Genomic DNA, 16854 nt, shown 5'->3' with positions numbered 1-16854 from the left:
GATTCCCTTACTAACTTTATCAACGGCAGCTATTTCCTTAACAACTGGGTCCAGAAAGGTTGTAAAATGGGTCAAAAACTCACTTTACATCAGAACTTTGGGGCTTCATTGTGGTCATAAGTCGAGGACTGCCCACATTTGCCTCTCTTCGTGAAAATTTTGAGAATTCACCTGCAAAGGAAATTAAAGGCTGGGGGGAAATATATATATACAGTATTTGAAAAAAAATGGAATTTTAAAATTGGGAGTCTTCAAATTAGGCCACAGCGTTAAGAAAGAAGCTTGTAGCGGTTAAAAAAAAAAAAGCTTCCAAAAGCTTCACTTGATGTCTTAAGACTGTTTAGAAACTTACGTAAACACGATTAGCTTTAATGTTCCAATAAGATCCAAATATAGCCGTATGTCTTAACGGGAGGGCTAAACTGAAAAGATTTGCAGCGGGCTTGGAATTAGCTTGCAAATGCACTTTCTCTCTCTCTCTCTCTCTCTCTCTCTCTCTCTCTCTCTCTCTCTCTCTCCCCAAGTGGAATATTTTTTTTAAAAAAATACATTTCCCTTTTTTTGCACTATTTTCTCCTTCGCGGGTGGGGGGGGGTCCATGTCTTTTTCCCCTTTCCGTTTTCCCGCTCTGCTGTTGCAAAAGGATCGAAAGGCGAATGATTGATGGGCACGACAGAGCTTTCCGGCTAGGATTTGCACAAAGCACAATCCGGCCTTAACATCAGAATGACAGATGATGATTTACAGAAGGTTTCTTTCTCTCTTCACTCTGAATGAAAATAAAAAGACACTTGCTAGGATGGAGCCGAGGCGATTGTTCCCTTCTTGGCAGATAGATGGCGCCGGTCTTCCACCCAACCTAATCAAAGGATGGAGGCAGTTCACGTCCTCTGGGTACCAAAAAAATACACATACACAAACGCAGGCCAAGGGGGCAAATTGTACAAAGGGCTGAAGAAGAAGGGACAATATTTCTGCTCTCAGATCCTGGTCTCTTTCATCTTCTAACCTCCCCCACTAAATCTTGGTTTGTCGTCATCCCCCCTTGATCCAAAGCCGCAAGATGCTTGACTAGCCCCCAAGGAACATCCACAGCTGTGACCCAGTCCTTTTTCCTACTTTCAGACATCTGTTTTGCTTTCGCTCCGTTGTCGTGTCCTCTTTCATTTTCCTCGCACAAACCTAGCATCCCTTCCCCAACAGCCCCCCATCCTGCTCTTATTTTTCTCCCCCCCCCAAGCAAAATTTCCGTGGAGGATGGGAATTGTCATCCAATTTTTTTTACTCCTGCATCCTAGATCTTCTATCTCCCATTTCTAGGATGCCGACATTTGGTGTTGGGGATAGTGGGGGGGGGGAGAGTGTGAACCAAAGGAAGCATGTTTTGAGGGGCTTTAAGGGAACCCCCCCTTTCTTTCAGCTCCCAAACTGCCTGGATCATAGAAACATAGAAGTCTGACGGCAGAAAAAGACCTCATGGTCCATCTAGTCTGCCCTTATACTATTTCCTGTATTTTATCTTAGGATGGATATATGTTTATTCCAGGCATGTTTAAATTCAGTTACTGTGGATTTACCAACCACGTCTGCTGGAAGTTTGTTCCAAGGATCTACGACTCTTTCAGTAAAATAATATTTTCTCATGTTGCTTTTGATCTTTCCCCCAACTAACTTCAGATTGTGTCCTGCATGCACAGGGCTGCAAACCATCTACCGTATTTTTCGGACTACAAAATGCACCACTGTGGCGAAGGGGACATTTGCATGGGAACATCTTATGCACCAGTTGCGGCCCTATCTGGACAGGGATTCACTTCTCACAGTCACTCACGCCCTTATCACCTCAAGGTTCGATTACTGCAATGCTCTCTATATGGAGCTGTCTTTGAAGAGTGTCTGGAGAACGCAAATTGTGCAAAATGCAGCCGCGCGAGCTATTGTGGGACTCCCAAGATCTACCCACATTTCAACAACACTCCGTGAGCTGCAAAGCAAGACAGTGGTTATGTGAGACAGTGGTTAGGTGAGTATAAGAAGCACCTTCCTCCGCCCCAAAAGAGGGTAGAAATGTTGATGTGTCTTATATGCCGAATGCAGCCATTTTTGGCCTCCCAAGGCCCCCCCTTTTTTTTTTTTGCAAAAATGAGTGTTTTTGCCTCCCCCCCAGCCCCCAAAGCACTTTGCAGGCCTTCCAAACACTCAATTTTTTGCAAAAATTGGACACGCAGCCTCGCTGTGGGAGGCCAAAAATGGCTGCACTCGGCATATAAGATACACCAACATTTATTTTATTTATTTATTCATTTGTCCAATACACAAATACATAGGAAGAAAAATAGACATGTAGTAATATATATAAGGGTAAAAGTGAACTTAGAGGAGAGGATATGTGAAAGGAAGAGAATATATATGATAGGTGAAAGAAAGGAAAGACAATTGGACAGGGGACGAAAGGCACACCAGTGCACTTATGTACGCCCCTTACTGGCCTCTTAGGAACCTGGAGAGGTCAATCGTGGAGAGTCTAAGGGTAAAGTGTTGGGCGTTTGGGGATGACACAATTGAGTCCGGTAATGAGTTCCACGCTTCGATAACTTGATTGTTGAAATCATATTTTTTACAGTCAAGTTTGGAGCAGTTCGTATTAAGTTTGAATCTGTTGCATGCTCTTGTGTTGTTGCGGTTGAAGCTGAAGTAGTCATTGACTGGTAGGACATTGCAGCATATGATCTTGTGGGCAATACTCAAATCGTGTTTTAGGCGCCATAGTTCTAGGCTTTCTAGGCCCAGGATTGTTAGTCTATTTTCGTAGGGTATTCTGTTTCGAGTGGAGGAGTGAAGGGCTCTTCTGGTGAAATATCTTTGGACATTTTCAAGGGTGTTGATGTCTGAGATGTGGTATGGATTCCAGACAGATGAGCAGTAGTCTAGGATGGGTCTGGCAAAAGTTTTGTAGGCTCTTGTGAGTAGTGTGAGATTGCCTGAGCAGAAGCTGCGTAGGATCAAGTTAACAACTCTAGAAGCTTTTTACTACCTTCTTTTTGGGGTGGGGGTGGGGGAGGGAAGGTACTTCTTATATTCACACAACAACTGTCTCACGTAACAACTGCCCTCATCACCTCGAGGTTCGACTACTGTAATGCTCTCTACATGGGACTACCTTTGAAAAGTGCTCGGAAACTTCAGATCCTGCAGAATGCAGCTGCGAGAGCAGTCATGGGCTTACGTAGGTATGCCCATGTTTCACCATCACTCCGCAGTCTGCATTGGCTGCCGATCAGTTTCCGGTCACAATTCAAAGTGTTGGTTATGACCTTTAAAGCTCTTCATGGCATTGGACCAGAATATCTCCGAGACCGCCTCCTGCCGCACGAATCCCAGCGACCAATTAGGTCCCACAGAGTGGGCCTTCTCTGGGTCCCGTCAACTAAACAATGTCGGTTGGCGGGCCCCAGGGGAAGAGCCTTCTCTGTGGCGGCACCGGCCCTCTGGAACCAACTCCCCCCGGAGATTAGAACTGCCCCTACTCTTCCTGCCTTCCGTAAACTCCTTAAAACCCACCTTTGCCGTCAGGCATGGGGGAACTGAAACATCTTCCCCTGGGCATGTTTAATTTATATATGGTATGCTTGTGTGTATGTCTGTTAGTATATGGGGTCTTTTTTTAAACTTTAATATTTTAAATTGTCAGATTATTTATGATTTGTTTCCACGTGTTGTGAGCCGCCCCGAGTCTTCGGAGAGGGGCGGCATACAAATCTAAGTAATAAATAAATAAATAAATAAATAAATAAATAAATAAATAAACTGTCTTGCTTAGCAGCCCAAATTTGGGCCTTCATTCTGGTCATAAGTGGAGGAGTAGCTGTACAAAGAACATTGCTATTTCCTCAGATTTTTGGTTTTGTCTCTTCTCTTTTGACATTACTATTTCCTCAGATTATTGTTTTGCTTCTTCTCTTTTCGATCCCACCCGAAGATAAAACGAACATTGAGTGCAGCGTTTTGTTTCAGGAGTTCCATCGAGCAGATCTATTTGAACAGATGGCTTCTAGTCTTCATTGAGGTCTAAGTCGGGGGGGGGGGGAGGAATCCCACCAAGAATCGAGTTGTTGGGATGACAAAACGGCTTTTCTAGAGGGCAAATTTGGGATATTTTCCCTCACTGGTAAATCGGCTTCTTTCTAGGTAGCATATACAGGCGGTCCTCGATTTACGACCAGAATTAAAGCCCAAAATTTCAGTTGGTAACATTTGTTAAGTCAACTCTGCCTTCTTTTACCACCTTTCTTCCCAAGGTTGTTAAGTGAATCATTGCAGTTGCTGTCCGTAACATGGTCGTTCAACAAATCCAACTCCCCCATGGACTTTGCTTGTCAGGAAGGCGCAAAAGAGGAAAGAGGGGGAAATCATGTGACACCCCCCTTACCCAAAAACTCTGCGACCGTCATAAATATGAGCCTTCTCCAGGTCCCGTTGACTAAACAATGTCGTCTGGCGGGCCCCAGAGGAAGTGCCTTCTCTATGGTGGCCCCGGCCCTCTGGAATCAACTCCCCCTGGAAATTAGGACTGCCCCCACCTTCCTTGCCTTCCGTAACCTCCTGAAAACCCACCTATGTCACTTGGCATGGGGAAATTGATTCCCCTGACTGTCCTGCTTTATGTATTGTTATGATTGTATGATTGGTTTTAAATAAGGGGTTTTATAACTGTGTTTTTAACAGTTAGATTTGTACACTGTATTGTTGTTGGAAGCCGCTCCGAGTCTTCGGAGAGAGGTGGCATACAAATCTAATAAATAATAAATAGAGTGGGCGGTGGGTGGGCTGTTTGCAGTGGAGTTGCTGCAAGCAGCAGGTCAGAGCTGCCGCGAGCAGTGGTGGGGTGAGCGGGGACGAGCACCGGTGGTTACTTATCTTCCAGCTCTTTTCACTTCTGTGCATGCAAAAATCACCGAAATCTCATGTGCATGTCCCCTCACATGATTTTGCTTTTTGCGCATGCACAGAAGCAAAATCTCATTGCGATGCGCAGGTGCATGCACAAGACACCCAAAGCTGTGTGCGCTGTGTGAGAATGCTGGCTGGGGAATTCTGGGAGTTGAAGTCCAAATATCTTCAAGTTGCCACGGTTGGGAAACACTGGACTAGACGACCTCCAAGGCCCCTTCCAATTCCGTTATTCTTTTATTCTCCTTTCATGACAATTGCAAGTAGCGACCCTCCTCAAAAATTGGGTGGGTAAAGTGGGACTTCCTTCAGATGTAATTTTGGCCCCTCCCCAGCTTGCTTTCCCATTGTTTAATCAGGGGAGGGGGTGTCCTTCCCCCCACCACCACACACTCCTTGCAACTGTCTCTCAGGAAGGAGTTAATGGCCGCCCACTTTTGAGACCCCCAACATCTCCCCTACTTCCAGACTGCCCTGCCTCTCGTTTCTTCCAAAGCCCATTCCCACCCCCCACAACAACCTAGCAGGTTAATTACACTATTTAAATTCCCTCAAATAATCACAGCCAGTTAATTAAACCTCAATCGATCGTTAAAAGCGGGCCAATAATGAATATCCCTGCCGCCTCGCTGGGAGGGCGTCGATGAGAGTGAGTCATAGGCTCCCTCGCACACCACTGATACCCTGGTTTAACATCCCCCACACGTCAGGGTTTGGGGGGGGGAGCCTAACCTTTGACATAGAAACATAGAAGACTGACGGGAGAAAAAGTCCTCGTGGTCCATCTAGTCTGCCCTTATACTATTTCTTTGTATTTTATCTTAGGATGGATATATGTTTATCCCAGGCATGTTTAAATTCAATTACTGTGGATTTACCAACCACGTCTGCTGGAAGTTTGTTCCAAGGATCTACTACTCTTTCAGTAAAATAATATTTTCTCATGTTGCTTTGATCTTTCCCCCAACTAACCTCAGATTGTGTCCCCTTGTTCTTGTGTTCACTTTCCTATTAAAAAACACTTCCCTCCTGGACCTTATTTAACACTTTAACATATTTAAATGTTTCGATCATGTATAAAAGTGTATAAAAATTCCCTTTTTGTTTTCCAATATTTTTTTGTTCCTGCCTCCCATTTTCCTTTGCATGTGAATTCTCAAAATGCGAATGGCCAATCCAGGCAAAGTCCTCGCTTCACAGCCGCCATTGAGCCCCGAACTCCCGTGGCTAAGAAGGACGGGCGCGCTTTTAGCGAGTTTTGCCTACTTTACAACCTTTGTGGCCGCTTTCAATATTTCTTATTATTTGTTATTTATTAAATTTGTATGCCGCCCCTCTCCGTAGACTCAGGGCGGCTCACAGCACTGATAGAAACAATGTACAATACAAATCTAATAATACGAAGTTAAAAACCCATAATTTAAAAAACATGCACACAACACACCATACATAAATTATATAGACCTGGGGAAGATATTTCAATTCCCCATGCCTGACGGCAGAGGTGGGTTTTAAGAAGCTTACAAAAGGCAAGGAGGGTGGGGGCAATTCTGATCTCTGGGGGGAGTTGGTTGCCGGGGCTGCCACAGAGAAGGCTCTTCCCCTGGGTCCTGCCAGATAACATTGTTTAGTCGACGGGACCCAGAGAAGGCCAACTCTGTGGGACCTAACCGGTCGCTGGGATTCGTGCGGCAGAAGGCGGTCCCAGAGATATTCTGGTCCGATGCCATGAAGGGCTTTAAGCAAATCCTCACCATCCTTCGGCGAGTGAAATGATTTTTTGTCCTGGTGAATCTGGCGCCCTTGTGGACTTTCACTCATCAGGCGGTCGCAAAAGGGGGACCCAGCAACCGGTCAGAAATACGAAGCAGTTGCCTAGCATCCAAATTTTGAATCGCATGACCGCTACAATGGTCATAAGCAGTGGAGGACTACCAAATTTTTACTACCACACTGTGAGCGTTGCTTATGCAGGATGCTCTGCATTTTCTTTCACTATCTTTCAGTGCAAATTGGGTTCTTTGGGGTGGAGGTCCATTTTCGCTACCCCACTGCCTTTCCCCCTCGTCCGGGTAGTAGCCCACCCCTGGGTCATAAGTACAAAATCGGTCATAAGTCACTGTCTCTCCCTGGTGCCTTTGTTATTACTAATGGCTTATTTGACTGTGGTGGGCAGTGAGTAAAAGGGGGGTGGGAGGGAATTTATTGTTTTTTATCATTTTATATCTATACCCTGTTGTCAGCGTTGTTTGGCTTGTAAACTGGGAGCGAGTCAGCTATATAAATTTTCTAAATAAATAATGATATTTTCAACAGTCGCTAAATGAACTGGTCATAGGTCCAGGACGGCCTGCACCCTTATTTTTTCATTTGAAACTGTAGGTCCTTTGTTGGCCCCCACCCCTTCTTTATCTGGGGCCGATTCCCCCAGATTCTCTGCCCCACTCCCCAAGCGATAAAATAAAACGCACTCCTTATTTTATTCCGCCTCTAAACTCCACTATCAATTTTTTAAAGCGAACCCTTGTTAGAAATTCACAAAGTTTCCTCTGGAGAATAAATCCGTAGAACAAAAACAAACCGTGGAACATTAGGATGAGCAGGAGAGAGGAAGAGAGAGAAACGAGGAGGGGGCGTGTAGAGGGGGGGTATATCCCCTTTTTCCAAATTGAGCGGGGAGGGGGAGAGAGATTGGCCTTAGATCCCCTCCTCTTCTCCCCTTTCTGAGCTGGCAAACCCCAATTTGCAGACAGGCCAAATAATTCCTTCTCTCCTCTCTTAAAATAATATTTTTTTTAAAAAATAATTATAATGCAATTGCAGTTAAACAATTGGGGGGGGGGAGTTGTTTATTCACATCAAGGGTTATTGGAGGAAAAAGGGTGCCAGGCAGAGTTGAGAAAATTGGAACCCCTTCCATTTAAAATTATATATATATATGATTTCTATGCCTCCCCATTCCTCAGAGTCATATAGGTATATGAGGTGTGTGTGTGTGTGTTTCTGTCAAATCACCCTGCTATTATTATTATTAGTAGTAGTAGTAGTAGTAGTAGTAGTAGTAGTAGTAGTAGTAATATTAGTATTATTAGTATTATCAGTATTATTAGTATTTAGATTTGTATGCCGCCCCTCTCCGAAGACTCGGAGCAGCTCACAACAGCAAAGCACAGTACAAATCCAATGATTAAAACGGTTAAAACCCTTAATATAAAACAATCATACATCCCAAATAAACCATACAGACCATACATAAAATGGAACGGCAAGGGGGAATCAATTTCCCCATGCCTGGCGGCAGGGGAGGGTTTTTAGGAGTTTGCGAAAGGCAAGGAGGATGGGGGCAGTCCTGATCTCTGGGGGGGGGGGTTCCAGAGGGTCGGGGCCACCACAGGGTCCCGCCAGATGACATTGTTTTGTCAACAGGACCCAGAGAAAGCTAACTCTGTGGGGCCTAATAGGTCGCTGGGATTCATGCAGCAGGAGGCAGTCCCTGAGATAATCTGGCCCGATGCCATGAAGGGCTTTATAGGTCATAACCAACACTTTGAATTGTGACCGGAAACTGATCGGCAACCAATGCAGACTGTGGAGTGTTGGTGTAACATGGGCATATTTGGGAAAGCCCATGATTGCTCTCGCAGCTGCATTCTGCACGATCTGAAGTTTCCGAACACTTTTCAAAGGTAGCCCCATGTAGAGAGTGTTACAGTAGTCGAGCCTCGAGGTGATGAGGGCATGAGTGACTGTGAGCAGTGAGTCCCGGTGCAAGAAGGGCCGCAACTGGTGCACCAGGCGGACCTGGGCAAACGCCCCCCTCGCCACAGCCGAAAGATGGTTCTCTAATGTTAGCTGTGGATCGAGGAGGATGCCCAAGTTGCAGTATACCCTGGGAGGGAGCATACTGCTTCCTTTTTGCCTCTCGGCCCTTCTAGAGGCCATAAAAGTTTCAAATCCTGGCAAGGGAATGAGAGCGAAATACAGTGGTACAAACTCCTGTACTTACGAACTTTTCTAGATAAGAACCGGGTGTTCAAGATTTTTTTGCCTCTTCTCAAGAACTATTTTCCACTCCGAAGCCTCTGAAACTGTAACTAGAAAAGGCAGGGAGAAGCCTCCATGGGGCCTCTCTAGGAATCTCCTGGGAGGAAACAGGCCTGGAAAAGGCGGAGAGAAGCCTCGGTGGTGCCTCCGTAGGAATCTGCTGGGAGGAAACTGGGCCAGAAAAGGCGGGGAGAAGCCTCTGTGGGGCCTCTCTAAGAATCTCCTGGGAGGAAACAGGTCCGGAAAAGGCGGGGAGAAGCCTCTGTGGGGCCTCTCTAAGAATCTCCTGGGGGGAAACAGGGCTTCCACCCTCCCTGTGGTTTCCCCAATCTCACGCATTATTTGCTTTTACGTTGATTCCTATGGGGAAAATAGCTTCTTCTTACAAACTTTTCTACTTAAGAAACCTGGTCACGGAACGAATTAATTTCGTAAATAGAGGTACCATTGTAGTTTGAAATAGATCTATACTAGTCTCTCTTCCCTTTCATTATCAGCAAAAATATGTTACACATATAGAATATAGTTTTTTCGGCTATAAAAATTAATTGCTATAGGAGCGTCTGAGAGGCAAAAAGGAAGCAGTATGCTCCCTCTCATATTTGGGTGTATCAGTGTGATTCGACGGAAGAAAATATATATATAAATCTTCCCTGGTACAAGCTGAGAGGAGGTGAACCTGTGGTCTAGAGGTTAAAGCTATTGCCTTACAGGCACACTTCCCAGGTTCAAATCTCAGTAAGAGTATGGCTAGCTGATGAGAGCAAAATAGCTTGAAATAGATCTATACCAGTCTCCTTCCTTTGAATAACAGAAAAAATACGTTACATTTTTTGTGTGTGTGTGTGTGTGTGTACATATACCTACCTACCTACATACACACACACACACACACACACACACACGTATATAGAATAGAACAGAATACAATATACAATATAATACAAGAATGGAACAGAATAGAATTACAAAGATGAGCAAAAACATCACAATTGAATGCTACTTGGGCATCAACATACTATGCAACATCATAAGAAAACCATCGAAGTTTCCAGGGATATCCTTGTGCACAAGAATAATGCCGACTCCATGCCCCCCCCCCTCACCCGGATTCTGCAGAGTGGTTTGCAAAAACAAGTCCAGCAAATTGAAATTCATCTCCTCTATAAACTCCATTACCAGAAACAATACCAAACACAGCAAACTTAGATCCAGACCAGATCTATCTCTATTACAAGGCATCCGCTCCCGTGAACTCTGTGCGGAACTCAAAAATCGACTAGATTTGGGGGAAACAAACTTATATGTAGATTACTGTGCTGACCACATCAAAACAAGACCCACAATCCATCCCGCAACATCCAACCCACTATCCCCCAAGAACCAGACCCATCTTAGACTACTGCTCATCTGTCTGGAACCCATACCACATCTCAGACATCAACACCCTTGAAAATGTCCAAAGATATTTCACCAGAAGAGCCCTTCACTCCTCCACTCGAAACAGAATACCCTACGAAAATAGACTAACAATCCTGTGCCTAGAAAGCCTAGAACTACGGCGCCTAAAACACGATTTGAGTATTGCCCACAAGATCATATGCTGCAACGTCCTACCGGTCAATGACTACTTCAGCTTCAACCGCAACAACACAAGAGCACGCAACAGATTCAAACTTAATATTAACCGCTCCAAACCTGACTGTAAAAAATATGATTTCAACAATTGAGTTTTCGAAGCATGGAACTCATTACCGGACTCAATTGTGTCAACCCCTAACCCCCAACACTTCTCCCTTAGACTCTCCACGATTGACCTCTCCAGGTTCCTAAGAGGCCAGTAAGGGGCGTACATAGGTGCACCATTGTGCCTTTCGTCCCCTGTCCAATTGTCTTTCCTTTCTTTCACCTATCATATATATTCTCTTCCTTTCATATATCCTCTCCTCTAAATTCACTTTTACCCTTATATACAGTATATTACCACATGTCTATTTTTCTTCCTATGCATTTGTGTATTGGATAAATGAATAAATAAATAAAAAATAAAATAAATTAGCAAAACAACAACCCACACACCATCAACCAAGACTAGGTAAGCACGCCCCTTACTTCCTCAGTCCAATCCAATACAAATCTCCGATGCAAACTAATAAATGCAAGAAGCATAGTTAACAAAATACCCAAATTCCTCCTCCTACTAAACACTGACACCTTTGACATTATTTTTGTCTTCCAGTCCAACCATGAAACCTGCAGAGGCGGCGGAGTAGCTATATTCTACTAAACCTAAGGAACATCCAAGTTACACAAGATTTTACCCTTCCTGAAACCATCGTCTGTGATTTGTCCTTAAGTACCACACTCCTACTTTGTTACAGAGCCCCAGATTAAAACATCACACATGCAAACAAATTTATTTATTTATTTGTTTGTTTATTTGTTTTGTTTGTTTATTTATTTGTTTATTATTTGTTTATTTATTGGTTTTGTCCATTGCACAACGAGAGTTACATTGGGTATACATATAGTAAATATATAATGAAGGTTATAAAGGATATATTCATAGTAAAATATATCAGTGAAAGAATAGAAGAGAAGAAATAGGGATAAAATATATCAGTGAAAGAACAGAATAAATATAGGAAAGAAGAATGTATAGGAGATATAGGAGAGCAATAGGACAGGGGACGGAAAGCACTTATTTATTTATTTTTAATTATTTATTTATTTTGCCCAATGCAAATTGAAAGTTAAAGAGAATAAAAACATGTAGTAGTAAATATCAGGGAAAGGATAGAAGAAAAGATATGAGAATAGAATACGCCAATGAAGAGTAAAGGATAGATGAATGGGAGAAAAGATATATAAAATATAGGAGAGACAATTGGACAGGGGACGGAAGGCACTCTAGTGCACTTATGCACACCCCTTACTGACCTCTTAGGAATTTGGAGAGGTCACCGTGGATAGTCTAAGGGTAAGTGTTGGGGGTTTGGGGATGACACTACAGAGTCCGGCAATGAATTCCACGCTTCGACAACTCGGTTATTGAAGTCGTATTTTTTGGGTCAAGTTTGGAGCAGCTAATAACCCCCTGCTAACATGGGCAGCCTCCTGCCTTCACCCCCTTATCTTTCTTGGAAACCTCAATCTTCCTCACATTAACTGGACCCTAAACGAATGCACGATTGAACCCATCCATACAACCCTATACTGTACCACACTATTGCCAATTTAGGACTTGACCAACTGTAACGAACCAAAACTAGATTCAACAACTGCCTTGACCTCATATTCTGCAACAGCAAAAGCGTAATTTATGAACAACAAATAAAAGAACCCTTTTCCAACAATGACACAAGTATGATAGACTTCAGTCTCAATCTACACCATTGCAAGAATCACCTTAATAATGAGACACCAAGTAGAGCTTTGAAAAAGCCACCTATGTATTCATAGATGCTGACCTCTCCACTCTTGACTGGCAAACTCTATTCTCTGGCTGTAACACTGCCGACAACTTATATAACATCTTCTTGCTCAAAGTCAAAAGAACTATCAGACTACACGTACCACTAATACCTGCCATAACCAAGAAGAATAAACTTCCCAAATCAATAAGGAAGGTACAAATCCCCCCAAAAAATCCCTCTGGTAAAAAACAAAGCAGGCTATGTAGTTAACTTTAAAAACCACTACAAAAATATATACCACCAAATAAAGATAGAATGCTCCAACTATCACAGCAAACAAGAAGAAAACCTTCTGCGCACAAAATCCAACTGTGCCTTCTACAACCTTGTAAATAACAAACTCAAGGATTTGAGACCCCTCCCACTACTAAAGGACCCAACAACAAAGAATGCCACAATGAAACAGTCAAAGCTAACCTCTCCAACACATTAACTCTTCAACATACATTATTTACCATTCTTTGTAAACAGCAACAGCTCAGGCCCAAAAATTCCCTAGACATACCACAAATACTCACAATGATTTAACACAAATAGACTTCATTGAAGAAAACATTGAAAAAAGCATTGGACGGCCTAAAATCTCTGTCAAGTGGACCTGATGGACCTAAATGCATACTTCCTAAAAAAGCTCTCTACATCCATACCTGAACCACTAAGCATACTTTGAAAAATCCTACAGGACCAGTTCCCTACCAAACCTATGGTCACTAGGGCTGTGAAAATATTTACTGACCCCTCGGATCCTGGACACAAACTGTTTCAACTCCTACCCTCAAATCGTCGCTACAGAGCATTGCACACCAAGACAACTAGACACAAGAAACAGTTTTCCCCCGAAACGCAACGCCATCACTCATACTAAACAAATAATTCTCTCAACACTGTTAGACTTTTTATTAAATCTGCACTTCTATTTCTACTAGGTTTTTTTCTCACTGTTCCTATCATCCTTTTCCTCCCGCTTAGGACTGTATGACTGTGACTTGTTGCTTGTATCCTAAGATTTTCATTAATATTGATTGTTTCTTCATTGCTTATTTGACCCCTATGACAATCATTGAGTGTTGTACCACATGATGTACCTAATCCTACGTAGCTTCTTCTCTGGCAATCTCACACTACTTACCAGAGCTTATAAAACTTTTGCCAGGACCCATCCTCGAATACAGCTCATCTGTTTGGAACCCATATCGCATCTCAGACATCAACACCTTGAAAATGTCCAAAGATACTTCACCAGAAGAGCCCTTCACTCCTCCACTCGAAATAGAATACCCTATGAGACTAGACTTTCAATCCTGGGCCTAGAAAGTTAGAACTAAGATGCCTTAAACAAGATCTAAGTATTGCCACAAGATCATATGCTGCAACGTCCCTGCCTGTCGGCGACTACTTCACTTCACCACAACAACACAAGAGCACACAACAGATTTAAACTTAATATTAACTGCTCCAAACTTGACTGTAAAAAATATGACTTCAGTAACTGAGTTGTCGAAGCGTGGAACTCATTACCGGACTCCATAGTGTCATCCCCAAACCCCCAACACTTTACCCTTAGATTATCTACAGTTGACCTATCCAGATTCCTAAGAGGTCAGTAAGGGGGGTGGGAGTACAAGTGCAACTAGAGTGCCTTCCGTCCCCTGTCCTATTGCTCTCCTATATCCCCTATACCTTTCTTCTATTCCTATATCTCTTCTTCCATTCTTTCATTGATATGTTCTATTACTATATCTTCTTTTCTATTCTTTCTTAGATATATTTTACTATGAGTATCTCCTCTATAACCTTCATCATGTATTTTATTATGTATATATAGATATATACCCACTAAAACCCTCATTGTATATTGGACAAAATAAATATAAATAAATAAATAAATAAATAAATGTATCTTTTTTCTTTTGTGTACGCTGAAGCATCTGCACCAAAACAATTCCTTGAGTGTCCAATCACACTTGGCCATAAAATTCTATTCTATTCTATTCTGGCCACAGTCAATCTCCATCTTCAAAAGGGAGGTCCCAGTCTAGTAGAAAATTACAGACCAATCTCTCTACGCTGCATCACATGCAAAGTCATGGAATCAATCATAAACCAATCCATTACCCTCCCCCTAGAAACAAACAACCTACTTTTAAACAACCAATTCAGTTTCACAAAAAAATTATCCTGCAATCTACAACTACTACACTGCAAAAAACATATGGACTTCAAAACTTGACAAGGGCAAAGCAATAGACTCAATTTATATAGACTTCTGTAAAGCCTTTGACTCAGTGGTTCATGATAAACTACTTCTGAAACTGAAATCCTACGGCATCTCTGGACCCCTACATAACTGTTCCTGTCAAATAGACAAGTGGTCAAAACAGGAAGTGCCCTATCTAATCCCATTCCTGTTAACAGCGTTGTACCCCAAGGCAGTGTACGAGGACCAACACTCTTTATACTCTATATTAATGACCTTTGCAATCACATTAAAATCGCTGATGATGTAAAACTCAACACCACCAACAACACTGCTACCGCTACCCTCCAAAAAGACTTTGACTTTGGATCAAAATAGTCAAACATCTGGCAATTCTAAATCTCAACCAATATTGGCAAAAAGAATCAGAACACCAAATACTAGCTGAATAAACAAGACCTTGCAGATGACCCTCACCCTGTCAAAGATGTTGGAATACTCATATCAAATGACCTAAGCGGCAAAGCCCATTGTTTCAAGAGACGTTAGCCTAATCTTACATAATGTCTTCTTTGATAATATCACACTAATAACCAGAGCATGCAAAACATTCACCAGACCAATCCTTGAATACAGCTCATCTGTCTGGAATCCACATTGCATATTGGATATAAATACACTAGAAAGCGTCCAGAGATACTTTACAAGAAGAGCCCTCCACTTCTCTGCTCGCAACAGAATACCTTACGCAACCAGGTTTGAAATCCTGGACTTAGAAAGCTTAGAAATACTGTATGTTGCCTTCAGCACAATCTAAGCATAGCGCATAAAATTATCTTCTACAACGTCCTGACTGTCAATGAGTACTTCAGCTTCAACTACAACAATACATGAGCACACAACAGATACAAACTCAAAGTGAACTGCCCCAAACTTGACTGTGGAAAATATGACTTCAGTAACAGAGTGATTAATGCCTGGAACTCACTACCTGACTTCATCACCAAACCCCCCAAAATTTACCATTAGACTGTCCACTGTTGACCTCACCCAATTCCTAAGAGGTCAGAAAGGGGCATGCATGAGTGCACCTGCGTGCCTACCGCCTCTGTCCAATTGTTTCCTCTTATCAGTACCCATTTCCTGTATATAAACAATGTTATATCTATGTATATTACAAATATGTACTTGACTAACTAACTAGATAAATAAATCTAACTGACTAGATAAACTAAATAAATAAATAAGTAAATAAGAATGGAATGGAATAAAATAAATAGAATAGAATTAGAACAGAATAATGGACTAGACTAGACTAGAATGGATTGGACTAGAATAGAATAGAATAGAATAGAATGCTATACCAAACTATAGCATAGCATAGCATAGTTTGGTATAGCATTCTATTCTATTCCAGTTCCATTCTATTCTATTCTATTCTATTCCATTAATCTGTTCTAATCCTATTCTATTCTATTCTTATTTATTTATTACTATACTATACTATACTATACTATACTATACTATACTATACTATACTATACTATACTATAGATATAGATGTGGATATTTTCCATATATAAATATATATATGGATATTTTCTTTTTAAGAATCATAATTTTTTAAGAATTTTCTTAAAATTCTTTTATATTTGGTCTTTGCCTGTAAGGAAACCCCACCTCATTTCATCTTGGGGTTGGGAGATAGGCGACTAGCTGTTGCTGGGGGGAGATGGCTCTAGGGTCCTTCCAGAGAAGAGAAGGAAGGGGGGATATGTCTATTCCTAGGAAAGAAAGAAAGAAAAAGGGGAGGAGGGAATCAGTGGGTCAGATCTGAGGGTCCAGACTCCAGGCAACCAAGCTGAGGGAGGGGCATGATAGCAGTCAGGGTTGAAGACAGCCCCCCCCCCAAGTACTTAACCTAGAAGAGCTGAAGTTTTTGGGGTGCAAGAGGAGACCGAGGGGGAGGGTCCGGCGAGAGAAAAGAGGGGGGGGGGGACTCCTGGAAAGTGATTTCTGGGGGGGGAGCAGAAGGGAAAGAGAAGCAGAGAAGATTCCCAGAGAAGATGAGTAGGGGGCTGCCCGAGCTGGAGATTCTCCGAGAATGTGAGCATTGGGCTCCCGATTTGGAGACTCTTAGGGAATGTGAGGAGGGGGCTGCCTGATCTGGAGATTCCCAGAGAAGGT

Source organism: Erythrolamprus reginae, chromosome Z (assembly GCF_031021105.1).
Source record: "Erythrolamprus reginae isolate rEryReg1 chromosome Z, rEryReg1.hap1, whole genome shotgun sequence".
Classification (NCBI taxonomy): Eukaryota; Metazoa; Chordata; class Lepidosauria; order Squamata; family Dipsadidae; genus Erythrolamprus; species Erythrolamprus reginae.
This window is presented reverse-complemented; position numbering follows the sequence as displayed.